The sequence below is a fragment of the Mustela putorius genome, unplaced genomic scaffold (genome assembly GCF_011764305.1).
Source record: "Mustela putorius furo isolate JIRA1106 unplaced genomic scaffold, ASM1176430v1.1 tig00003836_pilon_pilon_pilon, whole genome shotgun sequence".
NCBI classification, from domain to species: Eukaryota; Metazoa; Chordata; class Mammalia; order Carnivora; family Mustelidae; genus Mustela; species Mustela putorius.
The window spans coordinates 23,499,685-23,519,533 of NW_025421989.1; positions in this window are offsets into that span (position 1 = coordinate 23,499,685).

A 19,849-nucleotide genomic window follows, 5' to 3' on the forward strand; every position below is an offset into this window, starting at 1 on the left:
AAATTCAGATCATAAGTTTTAAAGGAGACAAAGAAAGGCATTTTATAGTTTTAAATGGTAAAGAAGTAAATGAAATACTATAATACTAAAGAAGAGAATACAAGTTCTTTTTAAATACCCATTCTGAAAAATCTTAAAATATTTTTAAAAACCAGTAAAACGTTAGTCACCAACAACAACAAAAAAAACTCAACAAACTACAAAATGCAGAAATAGGACAAGTGATATACTCTACTCTGATGAGACTACATCTAGACATCAATAATAACATCAAAAAGAAAACGCCCTTATCTACTAAAACGTTTTAAATGCTTTCTTATACCAGTTAAGTCAAAGAAGGAATACTAACCAAAATTGCAGAATATCTAGAAAATAGTCGCTAAAAAATACATATCAAGACATATGGGATATAAGTGGAAAGAATACAAATAAATAATTTAAATATTTGACTTATTTCGCTTAAAACTTGAGAAAAAAATCACAACAAACAAAATAAAATGATAAGGATAAGAGCAGATGTCAATAGCATTATTAATTCAAACTATCTCTTTATTAAGAATGACATACATAATCTCTGAATTAAGCAAATCAAGAAAAGTAGGGAAAGCACAAATAAGCAATATATGCAGTAAGGAAAGAAATTAAAAGAATCATAAAAGGCTATTTTGTTTAACTATGCACAAACAAATTAAAAATTTGGAACAAAATAGGTAATTTTCTAGGAAATATAATTTACCAAACTAATCTAAAAGAAAGCAAGCATATAAAATGTTGGATTTCCACAGAGAAATTAAAGTAAATTTTACCCAATGGCTATTTCATAAAGCGCTACTGAAGATACTTCCAAAGTGTGAAAGTATCTTCTATCCAGGTTCTCCAAGAAGCAGATGTGCAAACAAGACTAGAAGTGTATACAATCTATTGGAGAACTGCCCATGAGAGATATAGTGTGATGGAGCAAGAGAAGACAGGGGGAGGTTTCAGACCTCAAAGCAGGTAGAACACCTCTGATAATGGCAAGAGGAGAAACAAGAATTGACTAGCCTCAGACTGGAAGACATTTCTGAGAATCTCTTGGCCAGGTTGATGGGAAATCATGCATGCATTGCTATTATAAGGAGTCACACATCTGTCAGAAATGGCCAATTTCTAACATACCTGTCACCAGCTCAGAAACATTTTTCCAAAAATTACCTTCCATCTAGTCTACATCATCATTTTTCCTGTCTTTACTAGATCATTCTGATTAGCAGAAAAACACACTGTATTATGTCTCATCTTATAAAAATATTTCCTGATACCATCTCCTAGAATAGTCACTATGTCATTTCTGTGCTATCTCTGGCACCGAAACCTCTCCAAAAATGTTGCCTATGCTTACTGTACTTGTCTCTCCTCCAATTTTCTCTTGAAAGCAATTCATTTGTTTTTGTATCTCCACCACTTCAACAAAAGCATATTTGTCAAGTTCACCAGTGACCTCCAAGATCTCTAAAACCAATGGTCAATTCTCAGCATTCATCATATGTGACAGATCTACAAAGGTGCTTTCTTTCTTCTCCTTCCTCTTCTTCATATATGTATATACATTTACTAGCAATTCATATTCACACACACACACACACACACACACACACACACACTTCTTGATTCAATATCGCTTGTAAATATAGGTGGTTCCTAAGTAAAAATTATAAAATGTTGTATATTCAGAGATACACAATTTTTATTTGTCTCCTCATTGGTTTTATCCTTTCCTCTTTAATAGTCATTTTAATTGTTAAACAACATTTTACGTTTGAAAATATAAGTAAATATGTAAGTATTCATATTTCATTCAGTGTCTTATAAAATGGTGGCATGATGAACATTCTCTTCTGACCCTTTTTCTCTTTCATGCAATAAATCTTATGAATCATACCATACAAATGTCTATCAACCATATTTGTTCATCTCTCTTTCACTCCATCTCTCCAACCTGCTACAGAGCATGCCCTTGCAGATGTTCTGTGTTTATTCAAACAGCACCTATTTGATGGACCTTTGAGTGATTTGGGCCTTTTTCTCTTGTGACGAATGCTACAACAAATGCCCTTGTGTCAGGATGACCAATTCTCCAGGTTTACCTACAACTGATGCGTTTCCTGATCATGTGAGGCTTCCAGCACTAACACCAGGAAACTACTGAGCACATCAGAACAAGTTGACCACCCTGGTATATATGCACACATCTTTTCAGAGTCGATTGCTGTCCTTCAAGTTTTGTTGTGGTGGTGGTTTTAATCAAAGTACATGGTAAGTCTCTCTATTTGTTCATACACACTCATTTGTCCTGCAAATGCACTTCAAGGTTATTTTTTCACATTGCTCTTGAACATTTTTTATTAGGTTTAATTCTTAGATCATTTTTCTTTTTTGACATTACTGTAGATGAGAGCTTTTCTACCATTATATTTTTAATTGATTTTTGTTTTCGTGCATTCTATAAAAGCCATTGACTTCTATAAATCTAATTTTACTTCCCACTTCCAAGTGTTGACCAAGTCCCTGGGCACCCTTTCCTTGTAAGATAACTTTCCCCCAGGGCATCCTTGGAATTTCTTACTGGATCCCCTCTGTCTGGTCTTCCAATTAGCAAAGAGAAAGAGAGAGGTAGGGCTTGCAAGGGACACATGTCACTTCTGATCAGATTCTATTAGCTATAATTCAGCTAGTGCCCCTGATTAACTGCAGGGATACTGGGGAATAAGTCTTCATTTGCACCTAGGATGGAGAAGAGAACAGTAAGTCTCTACCTCAGCACTGCACTGGAATACAAGTGCCACAAGAGCATAGAATTTTGCATTTTTGATTCTTTAAAAAATATCAAACACCTTGAACAGCACCTATCATACATTAAGTGTCCAAGAAAGACATGTTGACTAAGTAATGAACAGGTCCTCATCATGAAAACATTTATCTGTCTCAGATGACTTTTCTTTTTCTTTTTTCTTAATATTTTATTTATTTATTTGACACAGAGAGAAAGAGAGATCACAAGCAGGCAGAGAGGCAGGCAGAAAGAAAGGGGGAAGCAGGCTCCCTGCTGAGCAGAGAGCCTGATGTGGGGCTCGATCCCAGGACTCTGAGATCATCACCTGAGCCGAAGGCAGAGGCTTAACCCACTGAGCCACCCAGGCGCCCTCAGACCACTTTTCTAAGCAGTGAGGAAACACAATTCACGTTAAATTCAGGATCAAGGCAGAGATACTCTCATCTTCTTTTTTATTTATTTAACACTCTGTGGGAGATAGTCACCAATGCAATTAAACAAGAGAAAGTAAAATTGAGATGAAATTACCACTACTTTCAGAAAATGCAATATTCTATTTGGAAAGTTCAAGAGAAGCCATTTTAAAAACTAGGAAATTATAAATGGATCCAGTAGGATTACTTCTGGGAGTGGGGAGTAAGATAACTTTTAAAATTAAAAGAATATATAGAAAAACTTGAAAACAGAAAAGCAATATGGGAGAACTATCCATACCAAATATGTACTAAAAAGACTCTGTATTTAAACTATGAAATACTACCAGAGGAAAAGAAAGGCTGGAATAAGAATATTAGAAATAGACATGATTCATACAGAACTTTAGAATATGAAGAGTGGCATCATCAGCCAATTGTGGAAAAAATAAAAGATTCAAAGAATAGTGATGGGAAAAGTGGACAGCAATCTGGGAAAAAAAGAAAGTTGCATCTACAGTTTGTACTTCACATGAGGGTTAATTGCAAACAGATCAAAAATTAAAATGACAAAATATGACATCAAAAAATACCAAAAGGAAACATGGGATAGTCCTTCATTGAATTACTATACATTCAAAGGTTTTCTAAGTAGAAGACAACATACAGAAATGATGGATATATTTCACATTTTGATTATTTATTTGATTATATATTATTTTGATTATTAAAAAACTGCTTCACAAAAAAAAATCAGTGGATGAATTTAAAATGTACCTTATTTTTAAATAAAGTCACATGTTGAAGTCCTGGGAAATAAGCCTTCAAAATACGAATCGTTAGGGAACACAATTCAGTCCATAACACAAAGAAAAGGATAATAATCTCCCCTTTTTATAAAGAGCCCTTTCAGGAATTCACAGAGCATTCTCTTTTCCCTTCCCTCCTTACATGGTCTAGGATAATCATTGCCAGATTATTCCCTCAGACCAAATTCACCTGGGGCCTGGTTTTGTAAATAAGATTTTACTAGAACACAGCTACATCCCCTTGTTTATATACTACCTAGAGTGGAGTAGCTAAGAAAGAGGCCTTATGGCCCACAGTGCCTAAAATACTGTCCAGGCCTTTACAGAAAATATTTGCCAATTTGTTGTCTAGGGCTCATCAAGAATAGAGGTTAGGGAATATGTAGGCTGGAGGAACGCAAGCAGCTGAGATCCGCCAGTTTTTATTGGGAATAGGGTGAACTTACATCCCAGTGCGCCTGGGACAGCACCAGCTTACACCTATTATTTCAACATACTTGCTAATTGCATATATCCTTTGCCTCTCAAAAGTCACCTGGCTTGAACAAAATAAGGTCACTGTTTGGGTTTAATTTTGACCCCTAAAAAGATATGCTGAAGTCCTAACTCCTAATAACTGTGAATGTGATCTTAGTTGGAAATAAGGTCTCTGTTTAAGTATACTCAAGTTGAGATGAGGTCATTAGAGAGTGTCCTAGTCTAATATGACTGTGTTCTTATTAAAAAAAAAAAAAAAAGAAGAAAAGAAAAGAAAACTTGGGCATAGACACAGAGAGGAAAATACCACATGAAGACAGAGAGACACACAGACACAGAAGGAAGACGGCCATGTGACAACAGAAAGAGAAATTGGAGCAAGGCATCCACAAGCTAAGAGGTGCGAATGATTGCCAGATCACCAGAAGCTATTAGAGGCAAGGCAGGATTCTCCCCTACAAGTTTCGGAGAGCCCAGCCCTGCCAACAGTTTGACTGCGGATGTCTAGCCTACAGAACTGGGAGAGAATAAATTTCTGTTGTTTTAAGCCCCCCCCCCCACCAGTTTGTGGTCTTTTTTTACAGCAGTCCCAGGAAATTGATAGTCACCCCAGTTAATGAGGACCTTGAATCTGAGGAAAATAAATTAACATTCAGGGATCATTACTAGTTATAATATCCTGGATTAAGACATGAAGAAGCTAGAGGTGAGGACACCAGTTAAGAGGCTGTAAAAATAGGAGACATAGGAATTAATTGGGGCCTTGTTGCAAACAGACTCAAGCCCGGTCAGTGTTGTTGCTTTTTTTTTAATTGTTCAGTATTTTCCAGTGATGAACAGCCTCCATACACCACTGGGTTTTTCTTTTTAAGATTTTATTTATTTATTTGAGAGAGATAAAGAGAGAGAGAGAGCATGAGAAGTGGGAGGGTCAGAGGGAGAAGCAGACTCCCGCTGAGCAGGGAGCCTGAGGTGGGACTTGATCCAGGGACTCCAGGATCATCACCTGAGCCACAGGCTCAGGGGCTTAAGCAACTGAGCCACCCAGGTGCCCTACCACCGGGTTTTGTTTTGTTTTGTTTTGTTTTAAATAAATGAATTCATGTTATTTTCCTTTAAATTCTTATTATCATGTATATTTTTTGGTGACATTTATATCAACCTAAGGACGATGTGTAAAATCTAAAGTCTGTTAAAAATGGAAATTTGTGCAAAAGAAGGAGGCTGATGGCATCGTCTCTGACATCAGCTTGCCTCACTTTGAGGTGGTATATTACAATTTAATTCTCAGACCAAATACTGCCAAACATGCAGGCAGTTAGTAACAAACCAATAGGGCATATCTTTCGTTTCATGAAGTACTATCCCTTGGACAAGAAGTCTGCATGAAAGACTCACTTGAGGCACATGAACTACATTTTAGTAGCCAGGGTCAGCTGACTTTGGGAATGCCACCGCAGAACCTTTGTTAACTGCAGTGCACTTGGCTAAACAGAACCTTGGGGAGGGTTAACTCTGCCCATACAAGGCCAGAGTTAACTGTTCATTTGTTTCTAACCAGTGTCCCTATATTGAAATCCCATTCATATCACCAATGCAAAATAATTTCCAATAGCTAACATGTAAATTATTAAGCCTTCTTGTACTGCTCTTATGTGAGACAACTAAAGCCAAAACAGGAGAGAGTACTTTAATTAGACTGGTCTGATGCAAATTAGCCACACCTGAAGTATGAATGCTTAATTAGGGCATTTCAAAGTTAACCAAGAGTATAGGATTAAATATCACCTTCTGTGCCAAGGCATTCAAAAGAAAACTAGAAACTATATGGCAAATCTGAGCTAAGGGTATAAGAAAGTGGCTTTTTCTACCTGATCTTATTTCTCGGCAATGGAGCAGAGAAACAGGCTTAAATGGAGATTTGATTGATCTAGGTAAAACTCAAAGCCTGATAGGCTCTGAGGTTTGCTACCATTATGATAACCATCTGTCTGGGTGTGTGTATGAGATCCTACCTGAAAGTCAGGGCTCAGTATCCTGTGGAGCAGCCTTCCAGTTTCAACAGGAGCAGAGCGTAATGAAAACCATTGGTGGAGATCATCAAGAGGATGTGACTAGACCTAGGCAGAGGTGCCTCCCTCCCTCCTGTCTTTGGAATGTGCTTCCACTGGCCTGGTCCCACCTACTCACCAGGAGTGGTCAGCCTCCTTCTCTACTCTCTTCCTGCCCTCCGTGAGGAGTAGCTGTTTCAGATTACACCCAGAAAGATCCCCAAGTTGCAAACTAATAGTAATATACATGCAAGAACGATTATTGTATATTTTAAAATTATTGTCAGCGATTTCTGCCGTGTGTGTGTGTGTGTGTGTGTGTATAAAGTCTTCTGGGTTTGCTACAAAAGTTAGAAGTATTTGTGTTGGTATTCTTTGTGATTGTTTTCATCAAGATAACTATTTTAACTTTCTTCTGGCTTCTACTACTGAAGATAGGAATCTTTTAAAATGTATAAAAATTCTATTTCATACCAGACATAACTTGAGATGTGATCATTTTATTAATTTATCTTTTCTACTACAGCATGCTGTGAAATTTCCACACTCCATTTAATTTCCATAGGCATCTGTTCGCATGTAAATAACTCCCAGGATACCTAACTTTCTTTGATGATTTACCCCAATTTGAAACTAATTATTATACATTCTTAATTGTGAGACTTAGCATGAAAAAGATGGTTTACCTGATTTTAATTCAGGATTTGTGTCGCCTCTAATTCAAGACAAAGCTATGTCCTATATTACTTTTGATGAGACAGAGTGATTATTACTTGGCTATTAGCTTAGTAGACTAAATTTAAGAAACATCTTTAGATTTTGGGTGTTTGGTTTTAATTTGGGGATTTTAGGTGGGACCAAGTTACAGCAAAAATTCTTATAGGAATGATTTTAAGTTCCAGAAGGCAGAGTCATATTTCTAGGAGACAGGAAATTATACCTGTAGCATGATGGACTCAGGGGAAGAGGCAGAGATGTTGAAGAGGCAATGGAGTATCATGGGGAAAAAATCCTAAGAATTCAGAGGGAGAATTAGAAGACCATTGCTGCTATTTATTAATTGTTTAATCTTGGGCAATTCCCTTATTTTTGAGATCCCGCATTCTTTTATCCGAGGGTGGGGTAATCATATCTTACCACGTTCCCAGAATTGTTGCGAAGTCGAGTGAGGTAACATATGTGACATTAGTTCCATTCTCTCTTCACTGTTTCCTCCATATTTTGAGCTCAACCTGCGACTCTTCCATTGATTGCTCTGTTATTTTCCCTTCTTATTTTGAAAGGAAGAGAAGTAGGAGATCAACATGCACACACACACACACACACACACACACACAAACAAGGACTGTTAATAGATTATGACCATCTTCTTTCAAGTACATTTACACTTTAAAATATTATGCCTAATTTGGGCAGGTCTGCAGTGGCAGATTCCTCAAATTCTACCGGGAAGGCAGGTAGGTCTTTGGGGACAAGTGTGTGCCTCAAATCACACCACCAAAGGAATCATGAACTCAAAGGCATTTTTTTCTCAGTTCTAGCTTAATAGAAACCAACCATTTCAATTTTCAATAATTTATATACTTCTTTTTCTTTCTTTCAAGATTTTATTTAAATTCAAGTTAGTTAACATATAGTGTATACTGGTTTCAGGGGTAGAATTTAGTGATTCATCACTTACTTCTAACACCCAGTGTTCATCCCACCAAGCACCCTCCTTAATGCCCATATTTATGTATTTATTTTAAAGCAATACTCAAAAGTCAAGATTTAAGAAAAAATTCCATGGATGTAGTATTCCGAGTATCAGCTAACTTTTTCTGTTAGGGATCATAATCCTTTGTGAACTAGTGCACATCTAAGCATTGTAGCTCCAAAGCCATGTAGCTCCAAAGCAATATGTAAATGAGCGGACGTGGCTGTGTTCCATTAAAAGTTTACTTACAAAATCAGGCTATGAGCCAGATTTGGCCCCCAGGTTATAGTTTTCTGACACCTATAGTCCTCCTACATCTTTCCCTTTTTTCCTTATCACACAAATAGTAGGTTTCACAGGAGAAGTACGGAACACGGTAACTTTATCTTTACTTCCAGTTAGCATTTGGCACCAAATAGTGTGCAGTATTTCCCTGGCCTTCTGTCCCATGTGCTCAGCCCCTACTGCAAGCATGATGCCCACAAGCTGTCCTACAACCGACTAAAATAATGATCAGGGACAAATGTGAACAAATCTTTTCCTCTACCTCTATTAGTAAAAACTCAGGTCCTTCAATGCAAGGGTGGGAAATGCTTATAAACCCTGCTTGGAAACATGATAGTTCTCTTCTTTCTTTGGCTAAGGTGAAGGTACCTACGAATGTGTGCTTCCTATACATTTGAAACCTCAGAGTTCAGCGTACCAGCACTTACTGAGAACCAACTGCCTGCAGAACTGTATGGGAATGCAAAATTAGAGACAAGTTCCCTCAAGGATCGAACAGCCTACTTGGGGAAGCAGAACACATATATAGAAGAAAAATACTAAACAACACTTACAAAGCCAAACGTCAGAGAAGTACATCTTTATAAAGTAGAGGCTGACAGCATCAGTGCTTAGAGGTGCCTCTACAGAGGAAAGATCAGAGTTAGGTAAGAGATTCTAGAGGAAACAAGGTGGAATGACATTTTCTCCCTCACCTAATTCTTCCCAAAACAGAAGAGAAGAATCTTTCAGAAAAAAGGAAGGCCAATTTCCTTTGCTAACAATGCTTACCTTAAGTCCAAAGGGGGTAAGTACCCTGAACTGCTAATAAAGAGGGGAAGTATGGGGATCAATAGTAACATCTTACTTACAAACAGGTTTATTTTCAAATTTCATATATAATTCAGTTGGATCAAAAATGGATTGGCTGGTCAACACACAAAGCCTATTTAATCCCCAAATCCCACACATCTCATTTGTTGACACATCTACATGACATTATGAAATTCTATAAATTTTATTTGGAATATAACTTGCAAATTTTCCTTCACACTATGAGTTTTTTATGTTATATTGAACTGAATGAATATAAATACAAAATTTTCATGTGTAAATACTGAGCAAAAAATACATTGAGGGAAGTGCTCCTGGATGGCTCAGTCAATTAAGGATCCAACTCTTGGTTTCACCCCAGGTCATGATCTCAGGGTTGTGGGACTGAGCCCTACTTTGGGTTCCATGCTCAGCTCGAGGTCTGCTTGAGATTCTCTCTCCCTGTCACTGTCCCTCTCCCACGCATGCTCTTTCACTCTCTCTCTCAGATAAATAAATCTTTTAAAATACATATACATATATATTACATACATTCTAGGAACTTTGGATATTAAAACTTTATTTCTACTGGCTTTTCTTTTATACTGAAGAATAGTCATTTTCTTAAACTTTTCCCAACTACTAAATTCAACTATGTCATCTCTTCTAAGGATTTTTGCTTTGTTTTGTTTTGTTTTGGTGGGGGGGGGGGTGGTTTTGTTTGGTTTGGTTTTGCCAGAAACCAGCCTGACACGGAATGCACTCTCTATCAGCCTCATCTTCTCCTCTTGGTGTTTCCTAGACTACATGCAATCAAATCTTTAGTTCATGTTCTGCTTCTAAAGGAGCCAAAACTAAGCAATAACTGTGTATATGACCCTGGCCTTACCCCTTCTCTATCCCAAAAACTTGTCTGTAAACTTTCTCTTTCCAGGCTCCATTCTACAGGACTCCCTGGCCCACTCTGTCTTCAGAGTGGCTGTTCAGTCCAGGCAAGATAACTATGCTATTATGACTATCTTTCAGGTGAATTGTTTACATATACATGTCTTTATCACTAACTTTGTCAAAGCCATATATACCTTAAATTATGAAACTGCATCATCTTGGTCTTTATATTTCTACTGCCTAACACTCTATCTGGCACATATGGCATTTCATTATATGACCTCTGCTGCTTGGAAGACTTTCCCTTTCCTCATTCTCTTAAGCGGTTCCCCATATTTACAACTTAAGACTCAATCTGCTGTCTCCTTAGTAAAATTGTCCTTAACTGCTACCTACTGAAGGTTGTACTCCCTACCATATGATGCTGTGAAGACATTGAGAACATCCACTGCTTGAATATAAATTCATATTATCAGGTGTTGGCTTTTCTACTTTCCCCTTTTCTATATTTTCTACATTAGCTTCTCTATGTTTCTGTAGGCTTCTTGAAGAGAGGGATTTGGTTGTATTCCTTTCTGTTTACCCTTGCCCCTACCACAATTCCTTACCCATTAAAAACATCATTGAATATATAGAGCAGAAGGTCACTATTGGTTTTACTGGGAGTTCATACCTCCTGTGACTAACACATTTCACAAATTTGTACAACCACCATTAGGGACAAAAGAAATAGTATCCATAAAACAAAATATGTATAGTGACTATAATGTATATATTTAGGGCAGAAATTCCTTGGCTCTGATCTGACCTGTTAAAAGCTATAGACCAACAGCTCTCTGAAATTAACCTGATAAACGTGTTAAACTAGGAGGTGCTATGATTACTATAAATCCAATATATTGATTCCCATATTATTTCAGAGAAACTTATGTATGAAACCAGAAGGAGTTGATGACCACAAGTTTTGACTCTTTAATCCAGTCTCACTGGTCATGTCATAATGTCCTTTCATATATCTCCATATATACACAGCATTTTAAGACTCTTTCCATAAAATATTCTTAAATAATATAAAGCAAGTCAGAAATTTGTCTTGAAATAACTGACGACTCATCTCTTCAAGTTTTGCAAGGACATATTTATACTTGGCACATACTATAAATAACAGCTGGTAAGTTTGCCACAACCATTTTTCACTCACTTCTGTTTTCTCCCACATTTATTCTTCTGCCCATATTCAGTCTCATTTAAACTCAAGTACCAGTTTAGAGTTTGCCCTGGGTTGTGCCTATTGACTTGTTCTATGTTTTAAATCCTCATTCTAGCCCATTACAGAAGGAGTTCTATATGGCTACTTTCATAAAATTAATATTTTACAAGAAGGCACATAATTATAGACAAAAATATCAGTAGTTTACAATAAACCAAAGGGATGGATTTGGGCCTTGCAGACCCCAAGAGAAGGGAAGTTCTGGCTTTAGCAAAAAAAATTCCAAAATAACCATAAGGTCTATAGAGAAGATAAAAAAAAAAAATTTCACCATGCTTTGGAAACTTGGAATCTTGTGAAATGGACAAAAGATGTAAAATTGAATATGACAGCATGGAATCTGGAGGGAGCGCATCACCTCAAAGATGTGTGAACTGAGAGGTAGAGAAGTAAAGGAAAAGTTACTGTAAATTCTAATAGGGAGTTTCCGGGAAATCCCATGACCTTTAAGTTGGAGGCAAAGGCATCCAGAGGGCAGTAAAGCCCTATCATGGAGCTAGGGCATGGAAGTTAGAAAAATGGTGAGTCATTGCTTACTCATTTTAATCCTCTCCTTCTGTTTGCCCCACCCCATACCCATTCCTAGCCAGGTAGCCCTGGACACTATTTCTGTAATGTTTTCCACTACATATTGTGAATTAGTTCACTATGGTTATTATCACATGATTTTTTTTTTTTCATTATGAGTCTATCTTACATCTCTATGAGGGCAGAAACCAAGTCTTTTTATTTTGTTTACCCAGAATCTATCCTTAGATAAACACTCAATAAATAAATATTACAGGGGCGCCTGGGTGGCTCAGTGGGTTAAGCCGCTGCCTTCGGCTCAGGTCATGATCTCAGGGTCTGGGATCGAGTCCCGCATCGGGCTCTCTGCTCAGCAGGGAGCCTGCTTCCCTCTCTCTCTCTCTCTGCCTGCCTCTCCGACTACTTGTGATTTCTCTCTGTCAAATAAATAAATAAAATCTTTAAAAAATAAATAAATAAATATTACAATAAGAGCTAGAATATTATGTGAAGAAAGGAGCTGAGAAGTATAATTAAAATTTGATGACATAAATTGGGAAATCTTTGGATACTAGTCTAAGATTGACCTTTTTCTAAAAACAACAAGAATTTAAATTTAAAAAATAAAAAAAGTAAAATAAAAACAACAGAAACAATGCTAATAATAGCTTCTGTTGCTGTACCAGATCATTTACATAAGTACTCTCATTCAATCCTCACAACCACCTTCTTAGGCTAAGCATTATTATCTCCATTTAGCAGATTATGAAACCCAGTTTAGGGGGGTTAAATCTGGTAACTTGTCTAATGTCACTGAAAACCTAGTAAGTGACAGGCACTGTTGTAGATGCTGCAGATAAACTGACCACTGAGACAAACCAGGTTGTCACTCTCTGAGCTTATGTTCTAGTTAAATGAGACTGACTTTAAATAAAGCCACCAAAAAATAAATCAGAAAATTCAAACATAGTGATCAATGGCCTCGAGGAGAATAAAATAAGCTGATGTGCTAGGAAGTGAGTGGGGATGATGCAGAAATTTGCTTTACTCGGTAGACCATGACATTCCTAATGTAACACTCTCATCGTACATTATTCAGAAGATGGAAATGATCAAGTATGAGTTTTGAAAGGATAGCTAGTGGTAATGTGGAGGATTATCAGCAACAGTACGGATTAGAAGAGAATATATGATCATCCAAAATGAACCTTTGGAAGGTAAAGGAGGGGAAGCAATCATTGTAAGAGATACCACTGATACGTTCTATAGAGAGTTAAAGTGATTTGACATAAAGAATATAGAGACGGGTAGAGGCAATGATGATGATGATGATGATGATGATGATGTTGATGTTGATGATAACAATGACATGTCTTGAGGATTTGCCCAGTACATATCCAATGTTATACAGTTCTCTTTGATGGAAAGCTAATATTTAATCACTATAAGAATGTTTTACAAAATATGGGTCTCTTACCACAAGGTATCCAAGAAGATTTGAGGTGATATTTAAGATAACTTAAATTGCAGTGGGAAAGGCATTGAAGAATGTAACTATCACATAGGAAAAATGCTATTTCCATTTAAATCTCTTTCAATCCCTCTAATTATGTCAAGAAGAAATTCTCAATTTGAGCTATTTGAGCTATTTTGACTTAACACCTCTCTAACATTTGCTAATCTCCTTTTTTAAACAAAGAGTGAGCAGGCCTTATGTTCAAAGCCTTCAGCAGCCAGCAGTATCTAGCTGAAATTTAAAAGTTTATTTTCATTGTATTTATTTTTACAGTTACCCTCTATTTATGGTCAGTGATACTAGTTTACCATTTATGGTAGTGATATATCCTTAACTTTTATAGTAAATTTAATTAAATAAAAGAAGAGTGGATTTAAAGAAAAAAATTAAGAAGATAGCAATGCAGTTGATTTGAGAATGTAACAAAATTGTTGAAGGTGATAGAAGACTAGAATTTGACAATACTACAGTAAGTTACAAAAGCCACCTGGAATTGGGTGAAAGCTCAGAGGTTTTGAGCCACACTATTGAAAAAAGTGTAGGTCACTTAGGAATTCTCAGAAGACTGGATCTCTGGGTGAGTTAGTAGTCATAGACTATGATAGATTCTACTTTATGCATATTGAATTTTAGATGACATTAAAATATTCTCAAGAAGTCTGGCACTCGGAGGTACATTCAAGACTAAAGCCTGAACCTAGATCTGGGGCTAGGCTTATTAGTTTGGAAGTCTCATTAGTTTTCTACTGCTGTATAAGAAATTACTGCAAACTTAGGGGCTTGAAATAACACAAACATATTACCTCACAGTTCTGAACATTGGTATACTTTTCTGCAGGGGGGTCTCAGAAGGCTGAAATCAAAGCTACACTTTTTTCTGGAGGTTCTGGGTTAGAATCCGCTTCCAGCATCATTCATACTGTTGACAGAACAAAATTCCTTGAGGTTATGGGACCGAAGTTCCTTTTCTTGTTGGCTGTTGACTAGGAGTTGCTCTCCGTAACCAAAGACCACTCTCGGTCCTTGCCCAGCATCCCTCCATCTCAAAGCCAACATCAGAGGAACACCCTCACTTGAATCCCTCTCACATTTTCAATCTCTCTGACTTCTTTACTGCTATCAACCAGAGAAAACTCTGCTTTCAAAGGGCTGATGTGAATAGATCCCTAATTAGACCCACCCAGATATTCTCTATATTTTAAAGTCAGCTCATTAATAACCTTAATCATATCTACAAAATTCCTTTTGACATGTAACCTAGCATAATCAGGGGAGTAACATGCGCAAAGGGAGCAGAGATGAAGGGAGCCATTTTATAATTTTATTACCACGGAAGTCATCTACATGCAAATGCATCCATGTATCCATTTATTAATTCAGCAAACATTTACTAAGTATCTATTATTCTACCAAGCACCGTGGTTGTCATTTGCATATTTAACCATGGAATAATATTTCTCATACCTTTGATACAGAGCATAATGTTCAAACAAACACTCTTTGCCAATGGGATATGAGTTGAGCACTGAGAATCTGTTATAATACACCCCTTGCACCACTCAGATCCACTTGTACCCACATTCAGTTTATTCTATCCCAGTACTGCTTCTTTAAGATAGTGGTCAGTCATCATTTCTTTTAAAAATTTAGAAGTAAAGTTTTTCAGTGGGAGCATCACACTGTTGTAGCTGATTTTGAAGCCTGAATTAGATTTATCATTTCTTTCCTCTATCAACATTCCTGACTCACATTACACTGACCAACACAAGTGCTGGTCCAGGTTTCCTGCCCTGTAGAGTTGGGTCACAAGAGGGTAGTCCTTTTTAGGCCATTGTTGAGGCAATGGCCTATTCTCGTTTATTACTGGGCAGGAAGCATCATCGGGCACCCTGTGAGTCTCCTGAGTTTTACAAAAACTCTTCTCTGCTTTTATTATGTAGGAACAACCCTATCTGCTCATGTTCATCAGGGTCAAGCCCTTATGGTCATATAGTAAGTACCCTACAGTCATGAAGAACTTAAATGGTCAGTCAGTATCTTTGACTTGAGTTTTAGTGGACTTTACTGTGTCTCTTGGTAGATTTGACACCCACACCCAGGAACTATGATTTCTAGTTCACTGAACCTAAGTTTGGAGGAATGGAAAGCACAAATCCCCCCTGGGCTCCCTGGGAGGAATAATGATAAAGTTACCTCCTACTTACACATTTTTGTTCCCAAATCTGTATACTCTACCTATGGAGGATACAGTACCATATATAATGGCTGTAGATTCACACATTTCTTGAATCTTGAACAGTGTCCCAAACCTATTACCTATTATCCCTAAACTCTACTTTTGTTGCTTCAACATGAAAATAGACCAGGTAATAAGGTATACAGTAGGACCAGGGAATCACATAGAACTATGCACATACATCTTAATTTCACCAGAAGGTGGATCCCTAGGTCTGAGGTTGTGTTATGTGGCATTCTATAATGGTAGATTGGATACTCCGTGAGCCTTCAGATATTAGTCTTGGCCACACCCCTGAAGGCAAGAAAGCTAAACCCTTATCAGGAATACATGCCAACCCCAACCCCAACAAGAATGGATTTCTGCCTCATCTTGAGTAGAACGGTTAGAGAGGGCTGAATAATGGTCCTCAAATATATCAGGTCCTAATCCCTAAAAACAGTAAATGTTACATTGTATGGGGGAAAATCTTCATGGATGTGATTAAGGATCTTGGGTGGAGAATTATCCTGAATTATCCCAGTTGGCCTTAAATGCAATTGCATGTGGTAAGAGAGAAAAAAAGGAGTATTTGACACACAGAGAAGAAGGCAGTGTGATGTGGAGGCAGATCAGAGTGATGTGCCACAAACCAAGGAATGCCAGCAGCCACCAGAAGCTGGAAGAAACAAAGAAAGGACTTTCCCATAAAGCCTCCAGAGAGAGCACAACTCTGCCTACACTTTGAATTTGGCTCATTGATTTCAGACTTCTGGCTTCCAGAACTGTGACAGAATAACATTTCTGTTGTTTTAAGCCACTGAGTTTGTAGTAATTTGTTACAGCAGGCATAAAAAAAAAATACCTAATACAATGGACCAGTATGATCTACTTGTCACAAAGTGGCTAGTACTACTTCATATGTGGTACTACATGGAGTGCTCATTATTGTTCTCTGCTGCTAACAGGATGGATGTTCAGAAGCAGCAGTAGCTAAATTAGCTTGGATGAGAAAGACCCACCCTGCTGCACACATATGCAGTTTTCATCCCTGCCACCATGGCTACATCAATCAGAGGCCATTGTGTGCTGGTAAAACCACACAATGGATAGAGGCTGGCTGATATTCACTGGATGATTATCCTGTTTACCTAATAGTTCAGTGCCTTTCCTGCAGCAAATGGTCTCTGATAGGCATTGACATGTAAACCAAAGATTAACATACTTTGTATATATGCCCTCCCACAGATATATCCACGTGCCTTTACACCTGCCTTTCTCTGTCTCTATTCTCATCTTTCTCCCTCCAAGAGCATTGGACAACCAGCCAAACCTTTTGCCACAGCCAAGGGGTCCTTAGAGTCTTAGCTGAGGCCTCATATCCCTCCACACAAGTTGGTGAGCAGGTGTATTGCCCAAAATTCTGGAACAATTTCATCATCACCCCTCTCATTTGAGGTAACCCCTCAGTGAGGATTTGATGTGGCGGCAGTTCATTCCAGCTTATACTAACATATCCACACATGTACCAGGACAGAACTTTCCTCTTTTATCAGCTCATCACTGAGAGTAACCTATGAGGTCATGGGAGAAATGTCAGCACAGAAGTAGGTGATGTGGGGTTTGGACTCCTGGTTTATATAACTTGTAGTTACCTTTGTGGGATATATCATGCCCTAGAGAATTCTCTGGTTTTTCCATATTGCTCACTATTCTAAGACTTTCCATGAGACTCTTAATATTCTACCAAGGTATTTCCAGTAACTTAACCTGTTTCCTACAGGCTATTGTTTCCAAGCTTCAGAGAATCATCTCACCTGGGTTTTAGGATCGATTCCGGTATCCTTGCCAGGACATTAAATTCAGATACAGGAGAGGGCCTCAATAAAATCCCCTCTATTATTATGCTAAGTGAAATAAGTCAATCAGAGAAAGACAATTATATGATCTCTCTGATATGAGGAACTTAAGAGGCAGGGTGGAGGGTACTGGGGGAGGGAGGGAAAAATGAAACATGAAATGAAAAATGAAAAGAGACTCTTAATCTCATGAAACAAACTGAGGGTTGCTGGGGGATGAGGGAGTAGGGATAGGGTAGCTGGGTTATGGGCACTGGAGAGGGTGTGTGCTATGATGAGTGCTGTGAATTGTGTAAGACTAATGATTCACAGACCTATACCCCTGAAGCTAATAATACATTATATGTTAATAAAAAAATTAAAAATAAAATAAAATCCCCTCTCTCCAGCCTTAAGTTTAGTGACGGTCCCTCCAGTCCAGAGCCACAAGATCCTTTCCCAAGCATGTTTTCCCATTTTCTACTGGTACTTATCTGTCTGGTATGGCAGAAACAGAACTCTCTAGCTTGGGCCATGATGAGACTTGACCGCAGTTATTGGTAGAAGAAATGAAGGTGAAAGAGAGCAGGTCTATGGGCTCAAGATTTTTGAAGTGCTTATTTCCATTTGCTAGGGTTCTACTCTTTCTCTTTCAGGGCTTACTTGTAGCATAGAAGATTTGCTGGGGAGTTATATTCACCTTCCTTTGTAACTCCACCACTTTTACAACCAAATCTGGGTAGTGATGCTCAGCACATTCTGCCCTCTGATTCTGGAGTAGGAGAATCTCCTAATAAGCTGCCAAGTCACATTCTGACGTTCACACTATGCCTCCAGCTGATAGTTGACTGACCTCAGATTGCAGCTTTCTTTCTTCAGGGTTCCAGTCACAACTAACAACAGCCATCAGAATCCACAATCCTTATAATTGCCTTTTTTGCCATCTCAGTAGGGTATTCCAGCTCTTGTACCTATATGCCATCCCAGTTCCCCATGTGTGCAAGTCTTAGCAATCATGATGTTACAATAGGCCAAGAGTCATCAACAATACCATTCTTACCACCATCAGTGGATATCATCTAGCCAACAAGGGATCAATTCCAGCATGCCACCCTGAGGTTCTGCTTCCTAGGACCCCTTCTGATACTATCTTAGCTTGGGATTTCCAAGAAGTGGATGCTGAGACAAAGATTGAAGAGAAAGTCATTTATTTGGGAGGCCACTCCCAGAAAATGCCAGGAGAAGAATAAGAAAGTGTGAACAGGAAGGAAGAAAACCAGTAAGAGGTATATGAACAAGCAAGCAATACTGTGGCAAGAGTGGCTCAATCCTGACAGGGATCTCCAGAAGACAGTATTAAACATGGATGAGATTTGGCCCCCTTGAATGCTGATGAAGTTGGAATGTCTTCCAACTCCCATCCCCTCTTGGCTGAGGATTTCTAGAAAGCTGGCATTCCCAGCCAGCCCCTTGAATGCATGAACTAAGATGAAACCTGGGCAGAGAGTCACAGATATTTGCGAGAGGACACTGAAAAGGTACTGGCACTCTAACAAAGTAGGTTGAGTTCTAACCAGGATATCAAAGTTGCTATGAGAAAATGGATTCATTCTGCTGGAGAAAATTCCAGCAAGGTTTGAGAAACATGGTACCATTCACCATAGCAGCTGATGTCATGAAGTAGATGCAATCTCCAAGGAGGGAAGAAAAATGTCATGTGCAATTAGGAATGTCTATTTCTGAGGAGTGGCTTGAGAAAGACAAGACAGATGCAGAGTTCCATGTCAGTAAAGCTCAGTGTTATGGTGACAGTTTACAAACTTTCAATGTCTCTGAGCTCATAACTGTTGGAAACTTTTAATCAGCAGATGAAATTTATTTAAATGTCCCTTATTGAATTTGTTCAATAGGTGACATTATAAAACAAAGGAGACAGCAAAAGGAAATAACAAATATTAATCTTTTATGCCATGCATAATATTCTTCTCTTTATGAGGATTCATACAAGCTATTCAGAGGTTTTGAACACAAGCATGAATTTTATTTTGTTCTGACTTTTGTAACTGAAATAACTAAGTGATTTTTAATTCAGTAGTTATAATCTTTCTATAAAAACATGCACACAATTCTTATTCCCACATTGCCACCCTCTTTACCACTTTGCAGATGAATTATTAGAACAAAGTTATAAGCCTGCAGATATTGGGTATCTGTAGTAGAAAATACTGACATAACCATAAAAAAATGCTTTCATTTCTGTCTAGCTTTGCTCTCTTCTCC